Here is a 19,210-nt window from a genome sequence, read left to right as displayed (position 1 = left end):
AACTGGTGTTTTTCTTGTCTGTTTTTTAAATTTCTACTTTCATTTTATTGTCTATAGATAGATGTTTGACCTTTATTTTCTGAATTAAGATACCGAATTTCTTTTTGTTATAATTTATTTGCATTTTTGGTCAGAAATTGGGTTTGATAAAATCGGAAGCAATACAGCTGGTTTTATGTTTTTTTTTTTTTTTTTCTTTTTTATGCAGAGATTGGACATTTTGTTCTCCCCTGGGTAAAGCAGAAGCCTGACAAATTCATATACAAGTTTAAAAATTCTACCTTTGTATGTGTTACAAATCTCATATATGATATTCTGATGTAGGAAAAAGAAAACATTAGTATGAATTCATTGAAAACAGTCTTTAAAAGAATTACGTCACAGCCACAGGAAACCTTAACTGTGCATTAAGTATTTTGTTATCATTAGTCTCTTTTTCAGACAGGCTTTTGCATTGTAGCCCTGGTTGGCCTCAAATTCATGATCCTCCTGCCTCGACCTCCACACTACTGTGTACCACACTGCTGTGTACTAGTGGTGTATATGTGCTTTGCTATAGACATAGATGTGTTTCTCTTTCCAGTTTATTGAACAACAGTGTTCCCAAGGCTGAAGAGAGAGTTCAGTTGTTAGGAGCACTTGCCGCTCTTATAAAGGACCCGAGTTAGGTTCCCAAAAACCTAGATTGCTTGGCTCACACTGCCTGTAACTCTAGCTCCAGGAGATCCAAAGCCTTCTTCCAGACTCTGGGCACTGCACTCAAGTGTACATCTCCCCTCTAATTCCATATATATATATATATATATATATATATATATATATATAATTTAAAACAATTAAAAAATACTTTATAACCTCTAATAAAAGTGCATTTATAAGCTAAGTCAATTTCCTTGATTGTAATTTACCACTAACTTCTGATTTTGCATGATAGACTGTTATTGGCAGTCACAGATTCTTTTATTCTAACCGTAAGTCTAAAGATCATACATGTGGCTGGGCGGCAGTGACGCACGCCTTTTATCCCAGCACTCAGGAGGCAGATCCAGGTGGATCTCTGTGAGTTCAAGACCAGCCTGGTCTATAGAACGAGATCCAGGACAGGCACCAAAACTACACAGAGAACCCTGTCTCGGGAAAAAAAAATGATACATGTACTTCATGTAAGGAGATACAGGGTGCTGAATGGAGAGGAAAAGTCCGAAGGCTACAGAGGGTCTAGGAGGGCAGGACTAGAGAGCTGGGATAGAGACAGAGACCAAGGCAGGGAGTTGGGAATACGGTCACAAAGCTTATTCGATAGAGATGGGCAGAGCCTGTTCAGGCAGAGCTGATTCAAGTCCACTGCAGGTGAATACTATGTTCCTGATGGTTTCATGTCAGGCATGTGCCACTTTCCCGTGTACGGCTTCCTTCTCCTGCATGTCGGGTGGTTTCAGCCTTCGTTTGTCTGCTGTGGTGTGTCCTTGGACCTGGTCTTCTGATTCAGCTTTGGCATGCTCCCATGTCTGCATTTTCCTTTGCTAAGGTTGTAGGTAATGTTTTTCGTGGCATGAACAAGCTGTTGGTCTGTGCCATGGTCTGTGCTGCACAGATGGTAGTTGTTTACCTGCACAAACCAGATAAAGTCCTTCTGCATCGGCACTTTCACCCAAAATGGGGCACATGCTGTTGCATAAAATGGAGTCACCCAGGGCAAGGCACAGACCACAAGATTCTGTTTTTTTACAACCTACAGCAAACACGCCAAGCCTGCTGTCCTCAACCCTCACACCATTATGCCTTTTAATGATTAAATGTCAATTTTTCTAAAAACATAGCTTCTCAGCATTTCTGTTTGTGGTGGCTTACAGATTTCTATACTAGTTTGTTTAAATGAGGGATGATACAGTGTTCTAAGTAGATCTGAACTGGGATCATAACTTTGGAATCCACAAATTATAGTACTGACCTCATACAGTATTTAGTGTGGTGTAAACCAAGTTTCTCATTTCTCATGTGGTACCTAATGAATGTCTGGATCCTGTTTGTTCTAGGGAAGTACAATTTTTAAGGCTGAAAAATAGTTAGGTTGGTGTGTGTATAATTTCTGGAAAAACATGTGTGTTTTAATTTTTAAACCACCTGCTTAATAAAACAGTATATAACCCATCTCCCACTGAAAATCAATCTAGATAGACAAAAGTATTCACCTTTGGTAGTAAGACTATTAAATTCTTTCAGACTCTAAAGTTTGCCAGGAAGATTAAATGCAGTAGTGTAAGCAGAATGCCTGGTGCCTGGAGAGCACTGAGCTGTAAATAAAAACCTACAGTTATAATTGTAAGATTACATCACATACTGGGACACTGCCTCTCTGGGTATTTCTTTTGTCTTGCTTTGAGAAAAGTCAGTACTATCTAAGGAAAGTCTGTTTGAATGCTGAGTGAAGAGTAGCATACACCTGAATCTCAGCACTTGGGCTAAGGCAGGAGAATCACCATGAGTTCAGAGATAGCCTGGACCATGTGCTGAGTTTGAGAACATTCTAGGCAGCATAGTGAAACTGTTTACCAACCCCCCAAGAAAAGAAAAAAAAAATGATTTCCCTACTCTTGGGATGAATCTGTTCCCATTCTCATCACTTGCATGTAAGTAGCAGTGTGTGACAGAGTCCCCGCGCTTTGATGGCTGATGTCAAGGAGACACAGGGAGGGAGGGTCTGGAGCCCTTGGCTGAAAGTTAGCGGGCCTCGCTTCACTCTCAGGCTTAAGCCAGATATGTGGTGGGCTCCTGTAAAGTGAAATGTCTGAGTAATGCAGGATCAGCTGCCTCCAGGTGCACAGGTACACGGGGACATAACACACGACACGGCCAGCTGCTCACTGCTCAGCTGGTATTTAATGTTCCAGACTTCAGTGTGCCTATAAGATAACTAATTCAGAAATATTGTGAAAGCCCATCTCTCAGTAAAATGCATTGATTTCTTTGGGAGAAATGAAAAGTGAATGATAGTAGTGTCTATGAAGTTTTTACTTCTTTATCATCATCATCATCATCCTTGTTATCATCATCTAAGACAAGTTTTCAGTACACAGCCATAGCTGACCTTGAACGCTCAATGCTTCCAGAGTGCTGGGATTACAGGCAGGAACCACTACGCCAGACTTGAAGTTTGTCTTTCAAATTCAGTAGAATCTCAGCATAGGGATGGAGTAGCCTAATCGAGATCAGAGTGGCATGATTATGTTCTGTAATGTCTTTATAAATTGCATTTCTACTATCTGAAGCTTTTATTAGAAGAGCAATCGTAAGTTTTGAAGACACGCAGACTTGTGTCTCATTCCTAGCTCAGCTGCTTAATCTTGTTTTTTAATACATCCTCCTTGTAAATGTGGTGGCCAGATGAAAACACGTGATCGTTTTGTAGACTAAAGGAGATCCTCATGGCCAAACACCTGTTTTGTACTTGCTTCAGAACACACTGGGATGACTGTGAGCTGCTGAGCCCTTAGCAACACAAACCTGTTCTTAGTCTAGTCTATTTACTTGGCAGTTATTTTAAAAGATGTTCCCTTGCTTTGATTGTTGTTTTTTGCAGTGCTAGAGGTGGAACCAGGGTTCTTGTGCATGCTAGGCAAGCATTCTACATTCTGCCACACTCCCAGCCCACACACTGATTTTAGAACGTAAAAATTTAAAACAGTTATATTTTCAGGTGTCATGAGATTGTCTCTTTGAATGTCAGCCTTTGCTCTTTGCCTTGATACAGAGATACTTTTAAGAAAATATTCATGGGATTGTGCGAAAGAAAGCAGTCTAATCATGCCTTTAAATTGTTATGTGCTCCTTGGATTTTATAATATCTATGTGCTTGCATTTAGCAGTGGAATACTGACCCCTTTTGATTTACTTGGTCTAATACTGTTTATTCATGAGAAAAGCAGAGTACCAGACTTGGTAAAATCACACTCTTGATTGAGGAGGCTGGGTTGATATGGGAACTAAGGCAGTTTCAGTGTTTGTGGACCTTTGGCTTGAGTCTTATGTCTTCTGTTTCTTTAATTTGTGCCTGATTTTGCTTTTTGGGGAATGCTCATGTGAGCTACATGGATAGAGTTTTCATTATGACCTGTAGATAAAGGAAGTATTATTACAGACAGTTTTATTTATTAAAACAAAAATAAAAAACAAAAAACAAAAATAAAAAACAAAAACTGAGCTGGGCTGTGGTGGCGTACACCTTTAATCCCAGCACTTGGGAGGCAGAGGCAGGTGGAGCTCTGTGAGTTCGAGGCCAGCCTGGGCTACAGAGTGAGTTCTAGGACAGTATCCAAAGCTACAGAGAAACCCTGTCTCAAGAGAAAAAAAAAAAAAGAAAAGAAAAAAAAACCTAATAAACAAACAAACAAATAAATAAAATAAAATAAAAACTGTTTGAGAAACTGATAATATTCCCAAATAAGCTGAACATTTTGGTGTGTATGTGTGTGCACATGCACTTGTGTGTGCTTGTTGTGCTGGGGGAGGGGGGCAGGTGGGGGTGGGAGGTTGGGAAGCCTGAGGAGAGCTTTGACTGTCGTTCCTCTGACACCAACCACCTTGTGTTTTGAACAAGGCTGTCATTGGCCTGGAATTTGCCAAGTAGGCTAGGCTGGCTGGCAAGCCCCAGAGATCTACCTGTCTCTTGTGCCCACTAGGATTACAAGTATGAGCCATCATGCCCAGCTTTTCTACTTGGGTTCTGGGGCTCCAACTCAGTTTCTCTTGGAGCATGCAAGGCAAGTACACTGAGGTGTTCCCCTAACCTGTTTGTTGATCTTTAAAATGGAAAGCTACAAGAACACATGGAAATAGTGATGCTGTGGTGGTGTTTGTTTTCTCCCTCTAACTTGGTCTGAGACTTTCTCAAAAAGCTAGAAATTTGCTGGGCAGTGGTGGCGCACGCCTTTAATCCCAGCACTTGAGAGGCAGAGCCAGGCAGATCTCTGTGAGTTCAAGGCCAGCTTGATCTACAGAGTGAGATCTGGGACAGGCACCAAAACTACACAGAGAAACCCTGTCTCAAAAAATGAAAAAAAAAAAAAAAAAAAGCTAGCAATTTGTTTTTATAAAGTATTTTTTTCTATGGATTCTCACAAGGTCCTGGAAGTGGTACAGTGAGACATGGGAGCCATCCTTGTTTTGGTATTATGTTCCTGTGTGCTTAGTCAAACCAGTTTTTCCAAGTCAGGAACCTGCCTGTCTGAAGTTGCTAGAAGCTCACTTATAAGCATTGCATACTTTCATGTTAAGCCTCCTGCTGCTGAGGAGAAGTGACCCAGAGGTATGGCAGGTGATGATGGTGTAATGGAAAGATCCAGATATCAGACTGGACCATCTGAAAGGTGTCCAGTCTGTGCTGCTCCTCTGCATAGGACACTGATCCCTTTGAAGAGAAATCATGTGATTGTGTGGGTTGCCACTCTTCCAGGGCATGACCTCTGATGGTGTTCATCTAACTTCCTGTTCGTGCTTTCCATCAGCGCTTCTTCCTTTTGTGCCCCTCTTCTCTTGTCTACTGATGTTGAGGACAGGTCCTCCAGCTCCGCCCCTCTCCACTAGGAAGTCAGGGCACATTCCATGAGCCCATACCATCCCCTCCCCGAAGCGTGTGTGGGCACATGTGCCTTCCTTTCTTCCTTCTCTTATTCATAGAGAATTGTCTCTGCATCCCTTTCCAGTCCACTCCTGAAAATGAGGCACTTCTTCCAGGTGCTTCCGCTGACATGGTACTTAGTGTTTCCTTGTTAAATGAGATACTAAGTCGTCGCTGTTGCAGACAGGCGCTCATGTAAACTTACTGTGTAGCCAAGGATAACCTTGAACTCTTGATCCTCTGGCCCCTAACTCCCTAGTGCTGGGATTACAGATTGTGTGCACTAAGCCTGCTGAGAGGACACTTGTAAATTATCTTGCTTGCTTTCTGAAGGATTTGACATTTTGCTACTTACTGCTTTTTTGAATATTCTGTGGCCTCCATGGTAGTCTCTTTTTCGGCTTCCTTGTCCTTTATGACTTCTCTGTCCCTGGCTTATTTACCTTCTGAGGTATTATTACTTCTCCTGCCTGTGCATGCCTTAAATATTAGTAGTTATGTGGGTGGTCTTTCTATAGCATCCTTCCTGGGTGATTGGAATAACCACTCCTTTCACTTAGAAATACACAGCTATTTAGATTTCTACCTTAGACATTTCCTGTGCTCTGAATCAGTATGCCAGCTGGCTTTTGAACACTTGGTGTGTTTCTATAAGAGGTATTTCAAGACCAGTTTGTTTAAAACTGAATTCTCTATCCAACTCAGAATTACCACTGAGTTACCGTTGTCACCGTAGGAACTGTCCCTAGTTGACCCTTCCTCGTCATCCCGTTTTGATTAAATTCTGTCAGTCTCACATCCCCATTTCCCTTCCCCCTTTCTCCATCCCAGTGGACATTCTCCATGGCAGATCTGGTAAGGTTCCCAGGATAGCACTAGGGATGACTACCACTTCCTGATTTCAGTCTCTACCTTCCAGACCAGGTTAGGTGCCCCACCTGCCCCAGGATTTCTTGCTGCCACATTGCACTGGTTGTAACACATCACACTAGTGCTCTTCCTTAGACCTGTGGCATGGGGTGTGCCATGGTTGCGTGGTCGATAGATAGCTGAGTGATCACACAATAACTGTACGGAAGGAGGAGGATGGCTTTGGGGTCATCAGACTATATCTGAACTCTGCTGCTTCAGCCTCAAGCAAATTAATACCTGTTTGGGAATTCTACTTCCAGATCTGAAAACTGAGATAAGGGAAGGCAGGTTCATGTGATCAGTACAGTGCCCCTCCCCCATTCCAGGAGCCTTGTAAGCTGCCTTCTAAGACAAAGTAACTTTTGTTGTTTCCCTGCGGTGTTGAGGACCTCTTCTGTAAGCTGAATTCTTTTTTCAGGTCTTTGGGCCCAAAGGGGAAGATTCTGTAGCCAGGGCCTCCCCTTCACTGCCAAGTGCGGCTTTTCTAAGTACAAGAGTGCTTAGATATCAGTCTAGAATTTTCAAAGACACTCTGACACTTTCCAGACATGGATTCCAAGTTTTCTGAGTGAGCCCTGTGTGCCTTGCAAATAGACTGGCCACCAATCTAAAGGAACACGAGGTACTACTCTGTGACTTGTTAAATAAAAACAACTTTGTTTATAGCTGCCCAGCTCAGTATTCTCTGAAGTGGAGGACAGGTGTGTACATTTTAGAAAGTAGTTTCTTTTTGTTTCTCCGCTGGAGCCTCATAGTTACCCAGAAATCTCATTAGCGTGTCAGAAGTGTGTATTTGTCTGGGGCATTGCCTGCCCCTGCCATCCTTGTCTGCCCTTCAAAGCCATCTCTAAGGGGTATCGGGCAGCAGGGCATAGTGTTGGGCTCTTTGCTCAGCTCCAGCTCATTCTGCCCTTCTGCAGAAACCAAGACTGCAAGAAGAGCATTCCCTTTTGCCTTCCTGAGTTTCCTCAGCTTTTAGCAGCGTGCTGGCCGTTTAAAAGTTGTCAAGGAGAGGGCTTGAGCACAAGGCCACTCTAGGACCTTGCAGGAGCCTATGTGCGCTGCTCAAGCTGCACGCTAGGAGCAGTTCCTTTACTTCTCCTTGGAGAATCTCAGCGGCTTGGAGGCTGCGGGCAGGCTCTCCCCGGCGGCAGTCCCTACCTGAGCTTCCTGGAGCCGCCACGCTGGGGAGGAGGGACCGAGACCACAGCCACGAAGAAGGGAACCGCCCGCTGCAGGCTGCAGGCCACGCCGCCCGCCCGCTCGCTCGGCTCTGCTCCACTGGCTGGGACTCTGCGGGCGGGTGAGCCCTGGAGGGCGGGTCTGAGACTGAGCCCAGCGGCCAGGGCGAGGGGCAGAGCCGACCTCTGTGGCCAAGCGACCGAGTCCTGGGCCACGGGCCGCGCCTCTGCCCTACCTCAACAGCCGCCGGGAAGGCGGGCGCTGCTGCCTGACCAGGGGCGGGCCGCAGAGGTGACTTAGGGAGACCTTGCGGTACTGCCCTGGGTCGCGCCTCACTGATCAGATCGGCTGGAGGGGAGGAGAGCAGGCCGAAAACATCTGTGCTGAAGCTTGCCTTGGAGCTGGGGTGCAGCGCACCAGCCTGGGTCTTCAAGACCCAGCCCAGGTGGGTGGGTTTGTGTGCTTGCTCAGCCCTTCCCTGGCAGCTCTGGTGGATGGGGGCTGGGTTGGCCGGGACAGCGGGCGAGGAAGAGGGGGAGCAGACAGATGTGATCCAGGGATGTGAGTTGATCCAAGAATAGTTGGACAGGTTTGTGTGGAGCCCATTGGAGCTGTGACTGCATGGGGAGGGGTGATGTAGCCAAGAGACACAGTGTCCCCTTTTCTTCCGGGGCGGGGGCAGCATTCTGCCCGATGTCTGTGCCTTGTGTTCCTAGAAGAGCCCCCAGGGAACAGACCTTGGCTGTTGCTTCATTTAAATATTAGTATTAGGTCAAGCAAGCTGGAGTTGGGAGGAGTAAGGCAGTAAAAGACAATTGTCCTAAATAACCTTCCAAGTTAGTGATTTTTTTTTTCTCTCTCGTCTCTTCTCTGGTTGACATTGACATGAACTTAACTACCGGAGTTTCAGAAATCACTGAAATTCCGGGAGCTGGCAGGGAAGTATATGTGAGGATTGAGAAAGTGTGTGTGTCTCTGGGGGCTTTTTTTCCCCCAAGGTTTTGGTTAAGGGTTTCTCATTACTAATGCACTGTCTTTGTAGGTTAGGCTGGCCAGCACCTCACTCCTAGCATTCAGAGGATCTGGTTTTCTATTGGGCTGGATTGTTCTGTTTAAAGGGAGACTGTCCGGAGAGAAAGGTAAAGCTGAGCACAGCTCTTCAGAGTTATGGAAGCTATTAAAAGTTTCTTCATTTTAATTAGGTTCAAGGAAGGCATTTGGTTTTGAAGGCAAGCATTGCTGGGCAGAAAGCAGTGTGAAAGAGAAAAATGTTTGCAATCCATGTTGGTGGACTGTGTAGGGTAGACGAACTTTCCATTCCACAGAATGAAGCTTCTCGTGTAATGTTTGATTAGCACTGAAACCGATGATTTGGCAAGGTGGTTCAAATTTGGTCTGTTAAGTGTTTAATCTGAATATAAGGACCAAGCAGCTATGTGGGCTGACGTCTCTGTGTTACTTTTGCCATGACTGGAGTTTTAAAGGAATTCGGATCCTTATCAATATAGTTGCTGGATTCTAGTCCTCTTTAGGAGCTTTTTATAGGTTAATTTTCAAGAATTTCACTGGTGGTAAAAATAACCCACATAGTCTTTTCACTCTGTCTTTCTACACTCTACAATATGGGGGAAAATAACTCAATTATCCCATAATAAAATGAAATGCATTACTCACATAATACTAGTTTATAAAAGCACATTTAAAGTAATATGTGTATATATATGTATATACATACATATATGTGTGTATACACACACACACACACACACACACACACACACACACACACACACACACACACACGAGTTCTTAATAGTATAGGGCTTGTGCCTATCATCTAGGTACTCTGAAGAGAGTCCTGCAGGAGCCTGAGACTGAAGATTTTTACATAAGCAACAAGTCAAAAGCAGCCAGGGCTGAGTGTTAGCAGAGCAGGGGGAGGACAAGGCCTTTTTCTAAGGACTTAGTGGAATGTGTTTAAGGAGTTTTAAACCTAGGCTGAGCAGTGATGTCCCCGAAAGATTTGAATCAAGGCAGAGATTTGATTAGATTTGCTCTTTAGGGGAAGGATTAGAGGACAGGCCCGAAATCAGGACAACCAGGTACAGGGATTCAAGAGAGATAATAGGACTGAATCGAGTTTGACTTAAGGAAGTTCCAGAGCAGAGAGATAGATTTACCAATTATTGGAGCTAGATTGAATGTGAGGAATGAAGGGGAAGGCGGAGTCACGCTGACTCCTAGCTTCCTGATTACTGGATAGGTAGGGAATGGGAATGTGGGAAGACTAGTTAGTGCCTGGCATGGGGATACACCCTTACTTGTCCTAGAAAAGCTGCTATGAATCACCTAAACACCCTTTGTGTGTGTAGCTCCAAAAGCGAGTTAATACCACATAGACAAAAAACTTGGAAAAGTTCAAAATCACAGGAATGAATATTGGCATGTGGAAGACAAGTATAAGAAAAGGAGATAGCAGGAACACCAAGAAATATCAGTCAGAAGTGCAGGAGAGCTCCTGGTGAGGCCAGGGGGCTAGGCATGCTGGGAAGTGCAGGTAAGAACTGCAGTGTGCACTCACCCTTGGGAAGAGGCAGTGGAGTTGATGGGAGGAGAGGAATTGATGGGAGGAGAGCGAGGGAGTAGAAATTACATCATAGATGTGATTGTCTCTGGGTTCTGTGCAAAGACTGATGACAGTTCTGCTCTGTTCTTTCAGTCCTCGTGTTTGCAATCTTTTTTCTTGTTCTTTATTTCCTGGCCAGGGCTTTCAGGAATAGATGCTGAGATGGTGAATTCACAGTCTTCTATGATTTAAAAAAAAAAAAAAAAATGGAACTTACGCAAATTCACTCAAAAATAGTTTATAAATACCACTTACCATATTAATGATCTTCATTCACATTTCATTCTTATATTTTTTTCAAATCAGAAAAAATGCTAAATTTTGGAATTTGGCTTCTTTTTATAAATGAGGATGGTTTATAATTTCTTTTTCTGTCTGTCAGGTTTTTCTGTGAGGTTATTCTGATCTCATCAAATCAGTTTGGTGGTATTCACTCTTCTGTTGTTCCTAAAACTTGTGTAAAGTTGAAGTGATCTTTGAAGTTTAGTAGAAATTTTCTAAAACCATCTTTGCAAATTTTGTGAACTGCTGTTTAAATATATTAAAAATTATAGGACCACTTTGGTTTTCTATTTCTTTTTGGGTTAGTTTTGGCAAGTTATGTATTTCTAGGCACATCCCCTTTCCATTGAAATTTTGGAATTTATTGTCATGAAGGGGTTCTTAGTACTCCTTTTATTATCTTTTAAAAATTTTTAGAGCTCTAAATACCCCCCCCCCCGCTTTAAAAATATATTTCTGAAGGCATTTTTCCCTCTTCAAATTAATCTACACCCCCTCAAATAAGTTTTGTTAAAGCTGTGCTTGCCTGTATTTCCAAAGAGCTGCCTTTAGCTGTGGCATCTATGGCATCTTATTATTTTAATTAAAGTTTACACTTTCTCTCACCTTCTGTACATTTGTTACGCTTTGTCCTCTGGAGTGTGGATACTTTGTTCAACATTTGTCTTGCTAGCTTTAGCCTTTGCTTAATTTTATGAACTCTACTGTTGCATGTTAAAGATTGCTTTGACAGGCTGCAGATACTAAACTATGAAGAAGGATAGGCACTGCTCTCCTAATGTTTAAGACACCTTTCCCCTCACCTCCCTCCCTGTTCTTGTCTACTGCTCTACACTTCCCTCCATGTTTCCTCACCTTGTGACTCACTTCCGCACACTTTATTTTCCATCCTAGTCATTTCCTTGTCTCCTTCTTTTACCCTCTCCCCTCCTTGCCTTGTTATACTTCTTTAAAAACCATCTGCTCACCATATCCCAGGATGGCATGCATCTAATTTTCTTCCATGCTCAAGGGTTCAGCATCATTGACTACATAGGGAGAGCCTAGACAGAAGGTAAGTGCCTGCTGTGTGGGATCCTGAGGCACAAGTTCAGGAAGCAAGGAGAGCTTGGCTTTGGCTCTGGGCAAGCTTTATAGCAAGGCTCACCTTTTTCCTGTGTAATATGTGATTTCTTCCTAACTCAGCCCCTTTCTGTCACAAGTTGTATTAAAACTGAAATGAGATGAAAGTAGACTAGTTTTATATTTAGATAGTCATCATGCGCTCTATTCTTAGGAAAAATCTGTTAAAATAGGAATATGTCACAGGATGGCATGGTGCCAGCATGGTGCATTAGATGAGAGACACCATGATGGGAGCAGTGGGTGGTGGAGGGAATGGCAGGAGCGCAGGGTTGTTGTCTCAGTGGCTGAGACATGGGAGAGGCCTGGGAAGGAGCACTCGGTCTTCTGACTGCAGACATGCTATGTGGTTCCTATGGGGAAGCCTGCTCTTCTTTACTGAGTTGCCATTTGCTATGTGAGGATACTGGGCTTTTCTGAGCTGTACTTTTGAGCAATCAGCTTCTACTTTCAAGATTGTTTCTATGATTGAAATTGTGTTGTTATTCTGGATTCTAAACAGCTGAATTAGAAATGATACTCTGTGAGTAGAACTCGTTCATTTTGCATGTGATAAGGATGATATGAGTATATTTCTCATCAATTTTTCTTTTTCTTTGTGTTCTTGCTGAAAGTTGAAAGGTATATATCAATCTTGTACAACATCTGTTTTACTAGTTTTTATGGGTTTTAGTAGGCATGGATGTGAGTACATGGGGCAGATAAAAGTAAGAATGCCCTCTCATTAGCTGAAGCAGCTCCATGGAACAATTTGTAAGTAACAGATCTACTCTTATTTCACAGAGGAAGGGCCTAGGGCCTAGGGAAAGGCTTGTTTAGTTTATGTAGTGGGAGGACATGAAACTTAGAGCTAAATCCAGAATGCTGCCTCCAGATTTGAGTGCCAAACAACCACAGCGTAACCAACACAGCTATAGTTAGGTAAGTTCGCCCACGGGGCAGCACGGTCCACCTTTATCGGTGTTGCTGTGGTCTTCGTGTAAGCTAGCTTCTCAGCTTGGCAAAGGCACAACAAGGTTAGAAATAAAAGAAATGGCCGAGACGATGGAAGTGGCTTTAGACTTTGCACAGAACACCTGTATTCTAGGTTCACAACAGGAAAGGACAAGCAGAAATTCTGCTTGGGATAAATTGTAATTTAGAAGAAAACAGAACATGTCCATTTTCCTAGATGGCTTATTATTGTCCTGATATTAAACCAGACTGTCAGTGCTTTGGCCTAGGCTGTGTTTACTTGATCCTCATAAAGATGGCACTCACCAAGCTGTAAGTTGGATGTACACCTCAGTTTCTTTGGTGGCATTTTTTGAGAAACAGGCTTCATTGACATAATGTCTTTGATCTGTAGTACTCATATTTCCCTATACTGGGTGAGAAATTGGAGCTAAGGGCAAAGAGGGAGTTTGTTTTCCCTGAAGAACTGTTTTTTTTTTTCTCTCCTTATAGACAAAGTTCATAATTGATTGTATTTCTCTTTCTGTTTTGTTTTTCAGAGAATTGGGAGACATGTATGGCTTGTCCATAGCATCTCCATAGGCCTGTCACATATGGGTCCTATCCCATACCTTACCAGAAATTCTGCTTATGTTCAGGATTTCCCTGTCTGGTAGTCTCTGCATTGCAGTGTCATCTTACCAGTTACTTGAATGTGCTTGTGCCCTATACTTTTGTGGCTAGTAATTATATTTAGGCATTTTCCTGTAAGTAGGATTAGCAGTTTTATGCATTTGATTTGCATTTGTTTTTATTTTGTTGTAGATAATTTCAAGGACCCCAATTAAATAAACAGCATATATTATAATGGGAAGTTTTAAATTTTTTGTGTGAATCAGTTCAACTATATTTTAGTCCAATATTTGGAGAAATAATTTTAGGGTATTAAATACAGATAAGACTTTCCATCATAACTCTATTGAGTTTGTCAGTCAGTGTTGCTAAATGTGTGCATTACTACACAGCTATTTCATCCACCCTGTAAGATGGAAACTCAGTCCGTGAAGTAACAACCTGCCCCCTACTCTCCCGAGTTCTGGGAAACTGTCATCCTGTTCTCCATCCTTACGATGTTGACTCTTTTGTACCTCATACAAGAGGAGTCACTTAGAAGTTATAGTATTTGTCCTTTTCTATTTGGCTGGATTCATCTACCATAACATTCTCGATGTCCATCCATGTTATAACATGGGTCAGGATTCCTGTATCTGAAGCACATGATGTCCCACTCTTCATGTGTGACTTCTTCTCTATGAGCCCTTGGGTGCATCTCCCTTGGGCTGTGGTAAGGAATGCTGCTGTGAACATGGCTATGCCAGTACTCCTAGGTCTGGGTTGTCACTGTGGTAGTTTAGCGCATACCTAGAAATGGATCGTATAGCACTTCTACTTATGGCTCTTGGAGGCACAGCCATACTGCTTTCCACAGCAAGTGTACCTATGTCTACATTGCCAAAGGCTCTAATTTCTCTATATCCTTATCAATATCAAATATATTTTGTTTTGTTGATTTTTTTAAGTAGTAATCCTAAGAGTGTGAGGTATGAGGAAAAAAATATAAGTAGAATTACTAACATTTTCTATGCAGATATTATCCTCCAGATTGTCAGGCTATCCTTTCCCAACATTGGCTCATACTTGCTTTGCAAAGCATTAATTTTACATTGTTTCCGAAAGTGTTCATCATTTGCTATGTGGTAGGAGGGTACACCTTAGTGCATGGGTCTGTGTTTGTGCATGCATGTGTGAGTATGTGCACCAGTGTCTGTGCATGGGGAGCCAGAGCTGGTACTTATTTCTTCCTCCGTTCTCTACCTTACTTCTTGAGAGATGAACTCTAACTGGACTTAGATGGCCAGCAAGGCCTGGGAAATCATCTTGCCTCTGCCTGCCAGCCCCGGGGTTATTGATTTGCCCGATTTCTTGCATAGGTGCCAGGAATCCAGACTTGTGTGTTTTTATGGGAAGCACCTTATCCACTGAGACATCTCAGCCCCAATGCTTGTTTCCATCTAGTATCTGCCCTTTTCTATTTGACTGATTCAAATAACATTCTTAAATGGCTTAGATGCATTTTATTTGTTTATGTTATCTTTCTGTATTGTAGATACCAAATACTGATTTGCTCTCATATTTCAAAGGGTCATTACTTCATTGAACAGAATTTTGTCATATAGAGGGTTATTAGAGGTATAAAATATGAAATGAAAAATGGTGGTTCAAGAGGGTACCTAAGGCTTAAGGAAACTAGATATTTCTTAAGTCAAAAACATTATAGACTTGATTTGAAAAGAAAACTCAGAATGTTTTTATTGAAATTAGGTTTTGATCTTTAGCCATAGTTATAAATACAGAGTTCCTAGAAACTGTAAAGAAAGGAAAAAATTTAAGATTGAAACTTTAGAAAATGTAATCATAAAATTCTAAAGGAATCCTAGATGTCATCACTTTTTCTTGTTTGCAGGCATTCTTCCCACAGCTCTGGCAGCCAGACAGCCACCACAGCAGTGTGTAAACACTTGTGTTGATGATCAGATAGGTGTGTATCCAGTGGCTAAGAGCTGGCAGCTCGAGTCACACAGATGCAGATGGATACAGCATCCTGTAGCCTGGCTGTGCTCAGGTTTCCGCACGGTGTAATGGCAGCTCCACAGTGCTGTGGGTGGAGAGAATGTATCAGAGGAAACAGCATGGCCCATAACCCCTGCTCGTGCTCAGTGGTCCCTTTAAGCCACTTGTTCGTTGTACGAGGATCAGAAGTGACAGAAGGTTAAACTTCCCATCAGGCTGAAGTTTTATTCCCTTCCAGGTTAGCTGTGCAGTGTCATGGAAAAGTGTCTTTTCTCTGGTGTGAAAGTTTCAGCTATTGGAAATAGCTAGAAAATTCCTTTTCCCTGTGCCAAGCATCTCCTAGCTCTGTCAGTGATACTGCTGGGTTAGACTTGCAGATGTCTGTATTCTCTTCTGTGAGAAAGGACACTTTATTAAAAGGCATCTTTAGAGACAGAACAGCTGTACAGGGGTGAGTGCAGAGTGTGGTGCTTCTCAGTTCACCTCCTCTCTGCTAGTGGGGAGGGAGCAAGACCATTTAGGGGACCCTGGCGCCCTCCCTGGGCTCTCTTTTCTTCTTGTCTCCTTGCTGAGTTCTTAACTCAGAGCTTTTACTGTTGCTCAGCTGAGACAGTCCTCCTGGGTCTCTGTCCTCTCCCTTTCCCTTTGTCAGCCTCTGACTAGTCTCCAAGTGCCCACCCAGGACTCCGGGACTCCTTCCTGTTTGTACAACCCAGTGGAAGTGGAATAAGTGCAGGATTGCTCTCTTACTCACGGTGACTCTCTGGAACCTGGGGTGCCTGGCATGGAGTGGGTGGCTGACAAATTCTTGTTGAGTGAAGAGGACAGAGGACTGGACTATACTCCCCTGCCTTGAAGATTGCATAATACTGTGCTTGAAAGGGCCCTTGAGGACCAGTCAAGGTCACTTTTTTATTTTTAAAGCTTACACAAAAGTACAAAGCCATATTAATTGTTTTTAGACTTTCGCAGATTTCAAGTTACTTTGGGTTGCTTAGTAAATAACTATTTCCTTTTAACCACCTGCTAGACAACTTCTTTTGCTAGAATACAACTGACTGTGTGTGCATGCCTCGGGAGGCTTAGACTCTCTTAGAGTATTCTCCTTGGGAGTTTAGCCCACTAAATTGGTTCCAATGTAATCTTTTTCTCCTTGTTGGAGAACCAGGAAGATATTTGCCACATCAGAATAAAACATTAAGGACTGGAGCAGAAACAGAGAACATTTCTCTTGGTGTCTGTGTGCATGCATGTCTGAGCTTGTGTGTGTGTGTGTGTGTGTGTGTGTGTGTGTGTGTGTGTGTGTAGGTGGAGGCATCTGGGTCTCTCTCACACTGAACCTGAAGGTCATCTCTTGGCTAGTCTGGCCACCCAGTGAGCTCCAGGAATTTGCTTGTCTTTGTCTGCGCAGGGCTGGGATTATAGGTGGAACATCACCATGCCTGGCTTTTCACGTGAGTCTAGGGACTTCAGCTTTTCATGCTTATGTGGCAAGTGCTATGCGGATGGGAGCCATCTCCCCCTCAGCTTTTCAAAGTGGATGTTGTGAGGCTGCATGGTGCAGGCCTGTAATCCAGCAATCAGGGAGCAGACCCAGGCAAATCAATGTGAGTCTGTACAGTTCTAGAACAGCCAAGGCTACACAGAGAAACCCTGTCTCAAAACCAAAACCAAACAACAGTAACAGCAAAAAGTGGATATAGTCATAGGATATCCCTGTGCCCTGGAGCAGTCCTCAACAGGAAGAAGGAAAGAGCTCCTCGTTCTTGTGAGTACATGGGTAAACCTCATCCATTTATTTCAAGTTTCTGAACAGGCAAACCAATTCCAGTTATAGGAACCAGATAGCTGCCTGGGCTGGGTGGAGAGAAGAGCAAGGTAGCTGGGAAGGGCCTGGGGATTCAGGGTGGGGCAGTGGGGATGTGCAGTGCATAGGGTGTGCATTTACAGTGGACTCCTCACTTAAAGCAGATGGGCAATCTGTAATCTCAGTATGTTCCTTAAAAAGTAAAGGTGGAGTTGCTATGGTGTCCCTTGTGTTATAAATAACCTTTCCAGTGCTTTGCATTAGCAGAACTATCAACTACAGCCAGAGTAACTACTGAACATGAGATTTGATAGAGCTGTGGTTAAATTCTCCACCTTTACAAATGATCACTTGCCGTTGTGGAATATTTCTCAAAAAGAAATTTATTTCAAGGTATATACAGTGCACAAATCTATGGAGAGTGATTACATAAAAGCAGATTATTTTTAGGTAGAAAGCTTTGAAACTGTGAGGAGTGTCCTTAGCACACTCACAGATTGGGCTCCGAAGCAGATGCCAAGGATGCCCTGTGCTCTGACTGTCTGGAGGTCCTGTGACACTTCTGATCAGACAGAGCATTAGTGGCACTAATATTAATTCCTAGGTGGACCTATTTTCAAATTTTTTACTGACTGGGATATTATAAGAGACATAGATGGAAGTATATAGAAAAGTTATTTTATATATCAGTAAAATATAGCAATTAGAACCTAGGATACACTAGCAAGATTTTAATAAACACACAGGTAGCAGCATATGTTACTGCTTGATACTCTTTGTTGGTTTTCTATCAGGTTTTTTTTTTTTTTTTTTTTTTTTTTTGAGACAGGGTTTCTCTGTGTAGCCCTGACTATCCAGGAACTTGCTCTGTAGACCAGGCTGGCCTTGAACTCACATAAATCCACCTGCCTCTGCCTCCCTGGGATTAAAAATATGGGCCACCACTGCCTGACAAATAAATGTTTTTGTTTGGCCTACTTTTTGAAAATTGTATGTCTGTGCACATGTGCACATGCCCATTCCTGGAGGCCGGCGGGAGGATGTCATTCACCCTCTTGTATTGCTGTCTGGTTCCTTGGAGCAAGGTCTCCCCCAAGCCACACTGCCTGCTGTTGAAAATAAAACTTCAAAATTAATTTTTTGAGAATTTTATATATGCATGTAATATATTATGATTATATATCTCCCCCAGTCTTTCCAGATCTGTGTCCCACTCCGTGTCCTATCTGACTGCCTGACTGCATATATTTTGTTTTGTTTTGTTTTTTTAAATAACCCACTGAGTTCATTTCATGCCAGTTATAGTTGCACAGGTGTAGGACAATCAACTAATCATTGTTAACCAACCTGGGATCATACCCTTAAAGAAAACTGACTCTCCCTTCCCCAGAAACCATTAGTTGTCAATACTGACACTACTCCTGAGTTCCTTCCCCTCCATGCTAGCATGTGGACTGGCTTGATCTGATGCAGGCACCCATGGCGCTGTGAGTCTGTGTGTTCAGCGGTCCTGTTCTGCCCAGGTCTTCCCAGACTTCTGGCTCTTCAAATCTTTCTGTCTCTTCTTCCTTGATGATGTCTGAGTCTTACCTGGAGGGGTGTGACATAGATGCCCCATTATGACTGACACTTTGTAGACACTTTCTGTGCTTTGACCAGTAGTGAGTGAGTTCTCTGCATTAACAGCTCTCCGTTACACAAACTGCTTCTCTGAGGAGTAAGAGCTGCATTAATCTATGTATATAGACCTTATGTATAGAAACGTATATTTGGAAGGTATATTGATAGTATGTCCTGTGAGCAAAATGATAATTGTAGCTTCACCCCTGGGGCCTATCAGTTCCCTAGATGGTTCTTGATTAAATTTAGAGTGCCAGGTATGGGTTTCATCCTTTGGAGTAGGCTTTAAATCCAATCAGAAAACAGTTGATTGACCTTATAATGCTCATCTCATTATTTCACCCATGGGCAGCTCTTGCCAGACTGGTCATTACTGTAGTGCACAGGGTTCACAGTGAGGGAGACTGCTAATGACTTTCTCCCAGAGCAGCCTACATAGCAGCTGCAGGACTACGAATGAAGGGAGGAAGCTGCTGCG

The 19,210-nt window shown here is 43.0% G+C and overlaps 1 protein-coding gene across 5 annotated transcripts in view; it reads left to right on the top strand.

Annotated features, from left to right (window-relative positions):
• Osbpl1a (oxysterol binding protein like 1A) overlaps positions 1 to 19,210 on the top strand; it is a 187,322-nt gene that overhangs the window by 76,709 nt on the left and 91,403 nt on the right. Inside the window, exon 1 of one of the 5 annotated variants that reach the window (XM_036204250.1) lies at positions 7,547 to 8,156. The exons of 3 other annotated variants lie outside the window; for them this stretch is intronic. The gene's annotated coding sequence lies outside the window, so the exon portion shown is untranslated. Of the gene's footprint in view, positions 1 to 7,546; positions 8,157 to 19,210 lie in introns of those variants that run through there. One more of the 5 variants, XM_036204251.1, reaches the window with a different exon arrangement.

Source organism: Onychomys torridus, chromosome 13, assembly GCF_903995425.1.
Source record: "Onychomys torridus chromosome 13, mOncTor1.1, whole genome shotgun sequence".
In the NCBI taxonomy this organism is placed as follows: domain Eukaryota; kingdom Metazoa; phylum Chordata; class Mammalia; order Rodentia; family Cricetidae; genus Onychomys; species Onychomys torridus.
This window is presented reverse-complemented; position numbering and strand designations above follow the sequence as displayed.